Genomic DNA, 7,793 nt, shown 5'->3' with positions numbered 1-7,793 from the left:
TTCTGCAAGTTCAAAGATTTGCTGCAAATTAAAACAAATACATTTTTGGGTCTGAATATAATAGTTTTAATAAAATCGTGTATTTCTGTTGAATTTCATAAAAATGTTTCAAAACAAAAGATTTACACAAACAAAATTTAGTTATTAATTAGAATTATGTATTTTCCTAATATATTTTTTTTTGAATGCTTAAAAATCAAAAGCCTGGTTATACCCTATGTCCAAATTTCTGGTAATTTCGATATTAGGGTTTTCACGTTAACATCTCCGAAGCTTGTGAAGTTTTATTAGAGCCAGAGATTTGGAAATCGAAATGGTTATAAATATAAAAGGTCCATTAGACAGCTTCATATATCTGGATTATTGCTTAAGATACTGTTCTTTGTCTTCAAATTATACATTCTATGAAAAAAGCATTTCTTATATTACTATATGCATAAAGTACTTTTTTAATGTATTAATGAATGATATTTTAATTATTAAAAAAATAAAAAAATTTTATTTTGAATGCTTACCTTTGTTCGGAATGTATATTCTGTCTTAATACCACATGTAAAGGTCGCTCAGGCCTTGGCGATTCTTTGGTTCCCCAATTCCCAATTTGGTTCCACAATTACGGTAGGTATGGTTAAAGGAGAGATTTAGTCTTCTGAAATGGTTACCTAAAATACAATGACCTGTAAGTAAACCTATTACAAGGCAGGGTTTCTTAATGAGAGAGCTTGATTTACTTTAATTGTAGCGTGGTCAAATTGCAAACAGATGCCTGCATACCGTTGAATCTTCCCATCTTTTATTAAAAAGTTCGGCACGGAAAAAATTCAATGCCAGTTTGCAAGATGCTCGGATTTTTCAGTTATTCTGACTGATTTTCTGAAGCACCTCGTTTACTTTGCATTTGCCGAACATTTTCCTATGAACAAGAATCCAGATTAAAGACTGTCAAAGACTGTCTCAGATGTAAATTGGACCAAGCTCAAGAACTTTAAAGCAACTTGACTATCCGATAGTATGTATATATAGCTATAAAGTATATTATTTACTGCTAGGCAAGCTAAAGTTTGCCTCATAGCAATCACTTCAGCCTGAAAAACACTACAGTGATCTGAAAGCCTATAATAAGAGTATATAGTGAACTCCATTTCCTGCGTTACTTCTAGTTTTTGACCCATCAGTAAAAATGGTTAAACCCTCACCCAAGGAGGGGTTTACTGAAGTTAAAATGCAATTTATAATTAAAAAACTTCTCATAGTACTTCAATGCAATTGAAACAGGAAAAATTAAAGCTTATCATTTAAGTATGTCTATTTTGAGACTTTAAACAAATACAAATGTATATTATATGTATAAACATATTTTGTTATGTTTTTGGCTTTTTAAATCTTAAATATTAACAATATGTTATTTCTGCATTTTTGAATTCAAAGCATACTCATATTGTGTGTTATTAATTAAGTTTATTATATATTTATCTACTTCATATTATATCTTTTCAACGGTCTTTTAAAAAATTTACCCCGCAGGAAACATTACTGAAATGGTTTCACTATCAGTACCCAGATACTTGAGCAACCTACAACTTGCAACTTACCTACATACTTTTGTCATTAAATATCAAACATTTTTCATCATAACCATCACTGCAATGAACTTCAGTGAGAACAGGAGTTGGAAAGGAGTTGGACTAAACTTACCTCTGCAATTCGCAACCTGCATTTAATGTCACTGACACAGCGGCGTCATATTAAACGAAAGTTGATTCCCGCAACAGACACAACAAATAAATGGACTGAAATTATAGGATAGGATTACCCCAGCGATTTAAAACTGAAACTCAAACCAAAACTAAATGACAGGAAATGACGAAGTAAATTGTATGACGCTGTTCCACAACCTACTGAGGCGGACATAAATGTAACAACATTTGGAATGTTGTAGCAAGTTTCATCCGAACGCGACTACAAATTTTGAACAACAGTAATAGTTACAACTATTATTTACAAAAAAAAAAGAAAAATAAATAAATAAACAAGTAAGAATGTGAACAACTGCATTATCTGTAGTGCGAATGAACACAACAACACAACAGCCCGAGTTCAAGAGTTGAAGTTGTCTATGGATTGCACTCGAAACAAATTAAAAGTTTTCAAGAAGTTTTGTAGGTGAGCGAAGAAAGACTGTCAATAACTTTCTTTTCGTGTTCAAAGTGGAATTACTTACAAGAGTAAAAAAGATTGACTACAGTTATCGCAAAGTATAAAATTCAATTATTTAGCAGGCTTTATGTTTTAGCACATTAAGTTTTTGAACATTAAGTTCACACAGTATCTGACACTGCATTAATAATTCGCTTAAAGTCACGAACTCTTCTATATCAGTTCTAGAGTTTTTATCTTAATTTATTCTATTCAAATTTAAAGCAATATTTTGAAGGTTAAGGCGGTTTGAAAAGATATTGACATTATAAACGCCAATGTATAACAGCCCAATTCGACGACCATCTTGACGTCATGACAGTTAAAAATAAAAGAAAAATTTTGGAGTCAAATAACATTCTTTCTTGTTATAAACTTATAACCAGGGCATCGAACCGGAACCGAACCGAACGAAAACCAGAACCGAACCGAAAAAAATATATTGGTTTTTTTCGGTTTAACACCATATAGTTTGATATCTGTGCATCTTTTTCTTCAGTTGTTGATTTTTTATTTATTTACTTTTGTGAAAAATACTTTAAATTCACTAAAACTTATTACCATTAATAGGTGTTCGTTTGAAATGTTGGACTATTCAGGATTCCAACGAATAATGGACCCAATAGTGACTGCTATTATCAGTAATTTTTCAATTAATGCCAAAAACATTAAATTGTTAATATGTGAGACGGCTTCTAAAATTATAACTAAAATACCTACAGTTTTAGATAATAAAATGTTTTCTTTAAAAGTTGACCTAGCTACTCGATTAAATAAATCAATTTTGGGAATCAAAGCACAGTTGCTTCTAGACGGTAAAATAAATTTGTTTACGTTGGGAATAATGGAATTGAAAGGTAAACATACTGGAATTTATATCAAAAACATGGTCGAAGAAGTCTTAGAAAAATACAAAACTGATGCCCAACAAATCTATTCGATTAGTATAGATAATTGAGCGAATATGATTTCTTTCGTAAATACATTAGGAATAGAAATACCTAGAAGAATATTTTCTTATTTTGAAGTTGAATGTGAATCTAATGATCAATTAGATGATAGTATGATTTTTGGAAATAACTTTGCTTTTAGTATTGACACGGAACCGTACCGAAAACCGAAAAAACCGATATTTTTGTCGGAACGAAAACTGGAACCGAACCGACATATTTTTTTTCTCTTGAACCAGAACGAAAACCAGGAACGGAAAGAATTTCGGTTCAATGCCATACTTAAAACATGCCAATAACTTTAAAATTGTATCTTATAAACAAAATACTATAAATGTACTATCTATTTAATTTGAATATTTACTTGTGTTGGAATGTTGAACAAGTAAATAAAAAACATTACCACAGATATTTAAAGTCTTTGTACAGGGTGGTATACGTGAACTGTTAGCAACTAAAAAGTATTAGTTATTGCTGACTGTTTGGGCTATAAATATGTTTTGACTTTAAAGTAGCAGTCTTTTGAATAAATTTTATACGTTATAGACTTCAAACGTTGTACTTTAATCATGCTATCCACTTTCTATTTATAGTTAGTTAGTTAATAAGTTAATTGATTGATTGCGATGAGAGCCTGTAAGAAATTCTTCCGCTAACCACAATTAACTATTTTTCATTGTTTTACTGCCACACTCTTCACAAGAAACCTTAATATAAAAAAAGCAAAGCCGCGTATCGTAATTGAAACTCACTTACAATCAGATTTACTCCAAACAGTACCGAGTGGTGTCTACTAGATTTCAATCGCATCTTAAAATAAGTGTTTCTTACCTCAGGAATGTTGTAACTCCTACCTCGATGAAAGAGATCATCAAGTACAAATCTATTTGTCTTCTCGGCTCCAGCCAGTTTGGATGCATTCTTTGTAAATGGAAAAAGTTACCACAATTTTGAAATTTTGATATTCGTAATATCAAAATATAGGAATTTCATAATAAATTCAAATAATTTAATAATTTTTTAAAAGTTTTTAAAAGGATATTTTATATAAAAAATACTGAATTTGAAATAAAAAATTAAAAAATTTTGTATTATTAGATATGACTTTCATAATTTCTTAGAGTTTTATTTATCTCAATGGCAAAAACAACCCGTTGCTAAGTTTCGGTCTGATGCAGTATTCCTGTCTAGGTACGTCTGCTACGTGCACGTCTTCTGCACATTCGTACATCAAGTGCAATTAGTGTTTTCTCATCGGAGACGCTATCTATACGCGTTCTTTCTTTTTTTTTTTAAAAAACCCCCCAAAAACCATCTATTAGGAATGGTTGTGGAAGATTGCAGCCACCTTCCGCGATCAGCGAATGTAACCCCCATTCCAGTAAACAAAGGTCGAAGGAGAGCAAAAGGACTTAGTATTTAACAAGCAAATTTGACTTGCAAAGCCGAAGACAGACGTAATTTTGTTATGAGCTTTGGTATTATTGATGAAACGGATGGGATTTACGCACAATTGCAAAAGGAGTTTAATTATGTATAAACTCTCAGGATCAGGAGCAGGATCAAACAAAACCACAATTGTAGAACGAGATAAGTGGTCTATACTTTCTTACTCCAACTGGCGCTTGAAACACCTTTTTCGTTGGAGCATCAACACATATCCCACGATATGCCCAAGCCAGCGAAGCCACTGGTTGTGAATTTTCTGTTAATATCCTGTTAAGGCTCGTGATTCATTTGGATACAATAGTCGTTGTCAACTCGTAGAGAATCAAATTTCTTTCGGTTTTTTTTTCTGTAACATTCCCGTGTTTCGGCGCCATAAAAAGGCATAGTTAGGATAAGCGACCCATAGAGCGTACATTTTTTTTCATATCTGAGTGCTTAGCGCGGTTTTATTTTACTATGTTCTCTTATTTTTGGTTTTTTGGTTTTTTGGTTTTTATCTAATTCTATTTTATTTGATATGCATTTTATAGCTCTTTGGAGCAGGAATTAATCATTTTTGAAATGTTAAGTGTAAAAATCTTAAATCAAGAGGTTTCTTGAAAAAAAAAACATGAAATATTTATTTATAGATGATTTTTTTAAGTATTTGAAATATTCATGTGGATTTTTTTCTAAGGCGGCAATTCGGAAATAAATCTTTTTTTATTGCTTCATCTCCTAACCGCTCTGCCCTATAAAAATCTCAAAATGAAAACATTTATTTCACCTCTTGTTGACAAGCTTTTAAATAAATTGAATTTACTTAAGTTCACTCAACAACAGTTCGACACATACACGCACAAACGTCACATACATTCTTACTCAGTATGCCACACAAAGCATTTTACGCACACAAACATGATTGTTAAATCCACACTTCACTACTAAACAAACATAGAAACGTTACGTTACATGTACGCTTACAGAAGACTCGCTCGCGTTGATGTTTTTTTACATAATTTTTTCTTACAGATAATTTGCTTCCCTTCAGAAGCTCATAGCAGCACCTATACAAAGCAAATACAAACATTAGCGCGAACACTTACATTCGACGGCATTGCTTTGCAGGCAAGCAAATAAACTGCAAATTGCTTCAAAATCACTTACCTGTAAACTTTTATTGCGTTCCATTGTAACATTTCTATGCAAAGTAATTGTGGAAAAATGTAAAAATATATTCATTTTCATTACATTCTTTTTTTTGGTATTGTTTATTTCCCGTTTTATTTCTACACTGTAATGAATTGTTCGAAGTGAAATACCGGAAATAATTGTCAGCAATTCAATTGTGGCAAAAAGGTACATTGAATTTTATGATATTCCCCCACTTTTGCCTGCCCACACGGCGTGTATTTATTTTGTATTTGGTTTCCTGGGTGAATATATGTACACACATATTGTTTGTTTGTTTAAAATGAAATTGCTATTTTGTGATAAGGCACTGCGCCGCGGCGTCTTATAATAAAGCAATAATAATAACAATAACAACAAGCGTCTCTCTGTGGGTCTCATCTGAAAGCTTCGATTTTTTTTTACAGGATTGTATTTTGTTTTTTTTTCTTTTATTAATTATTATAGTCCTCGATTATGAATTTAAAAAAAGTAGGAGCATTGTTTTCGAAGCCAGGTTGTACTAGGAAATACAATAACAACAAGCGTCTCTCTGTGGGTCTCATCTGAAAGCTTCGATTTTTTTTTACAGGATTATATTTTGTTTTTTTTTCTTTTATTAATTATGATAGTCCTCGACTATGAATTTAAAAAAAGTAGGAGCATTGTTTTCAGAGCCGGGTTGTACTAGGAAATACAATAACAACAAGCGTCTCTCTGTGAGTCTCATCTGAAAGCTTCGATTTTTTTTTACAGGATTATATTTTGTTTTTTTTTCTTTTATTAATTATGATAGTCCTCGACTATGAATTTAAGAAAAGTAGGAGCATTGTTTTCAGAGCCGGGTTGTACTAGGAAATACAATAACAACAAGCGTCTCTCTGTGAGTCTCATCTGAAAGCTTCAATTTTTTTTATAGTATTATATTTTGTTTTTTTTTTTTCTTTTATTAATTATTATTGTTCTCGACTATGAATTTAAAAAAATTAGGAGGATTGTTTTTAGAGCCGGGTTGTACTAGGAAATACAATAACAACAAGCGTCTCTCTGTGGATCTCATCTGAAAGCTTCGATTTTTTTTTATAGGATTATATTTAGTTTTTTTTTTCTTTTATTAATTATTATTGTTCTCGACTATGAATTTAAAAAAAGTATGAGCATTGTTTTCGAAGCCAGGTTGTACTAGGAAATACAATAACAACAAGCGTCTCTCTGTGGGTCTCATCTGAAAGCTTCGATTTTTTTTTACAGGATTATATTTTGTTTTTTTTTCTTTTATTAATTATGATAGTCCTCGACTATGAATTTAAAAAAAGTAGGAGCATTGTTTTCAGAGCCAGGTTGTACTAGGAAATACAATAACAACAATTTACATTTGTATGATGGACAACAAAAATTAGTTTAGATTTAAATGAAACGGAAATGTATAAAAATTTCAAATATTAAATAAAATGTGAAAAAATGACTTATTTTTCAAAAAAAAATCAGAACTACATTGGTGCTGACAAAGTCAAGTCTGTGGAGTTTCCCGAAGAAGCGAATCACATGATTTGGAATTTCATAATAAATTTAAACTTCATTTGATATTTTTTTCATAAAATTATATAGACACCTATTGTAACCAATATAGAACCAGTGTTTAAGTCTCATCTACCATCGAGAAATTTTTGTGTAAAGTGCAAATCATTTTCCTCAGTGCGTTGAACTATAAATGCTGGTATTACTTTAAGTCTTGAAGTTTGGTCTTTTTTTATAGGTTTAATCTACATCAGATACTCCCGTACAAGTCATCATCTAGTCACTTTTAGGTTTGCCGAAGATAATGCAAATTTGTAACATCCTAAAACTATTTTAGAAGCTTTAAATTAACTTTAAAATCACATCCTTTTGTTAGAAAAAGGACCAGTCAATGACGTATGAAAATCAGTGAACTAACGTGCCATCATAACACATCGACTTTAAAAAGTGGTGCTTTACCAGCAATCATACTAAATAGCGTTTCCAATACCCGAAACAGTTTTTTGAAACCTCAGTACTAAATAAGCTAGT

The 7,793-nt window shown here is 31.3% G+C and overlaps 1 long non-coding RNA gene across 1 annotated transcript; it reads right to left on the bottom strand.

The window, feature by feature from the left end:
• Positions 1–201: 201 nt before the first annotated feature.
• On the bottom strand, positions 202–4,044 carry LOC119662272. Its single transcript, XR_005250744.1, has 3 exons — positions 3,978–4,044; positions 516–662; positions 202–402 (listed from the first exon to the last, which is right to left on the bottom strand). It is a non-coding gene; the product is annotated as an uncharacterized LOC119662272 (long non-coding RNA).
• Between the last annotated feature and the right edge of the window lie 3,749 nt (positions 4,045–7,793).

The sequence above is a fragment of the Teleopsis dalmanni genome, chromosome X, assembly GCF_002237135.1.
Source record: "Teleopsis dalmanni isolate 2A chromosome X, ASM223713v2, whole genome shotgun sequence".
Classification (NCBI taxonomy): Eukaryota; Metazoa; Arthropoda; class Insecta; order Diptera; family Diopsidae; genus Teleopsis; species Teleopsis dalmanni.
Note: the sequence above shows the minus strand (reverse complement) of the source record. Positions and strands in the feature narration are given on the sequence as shown.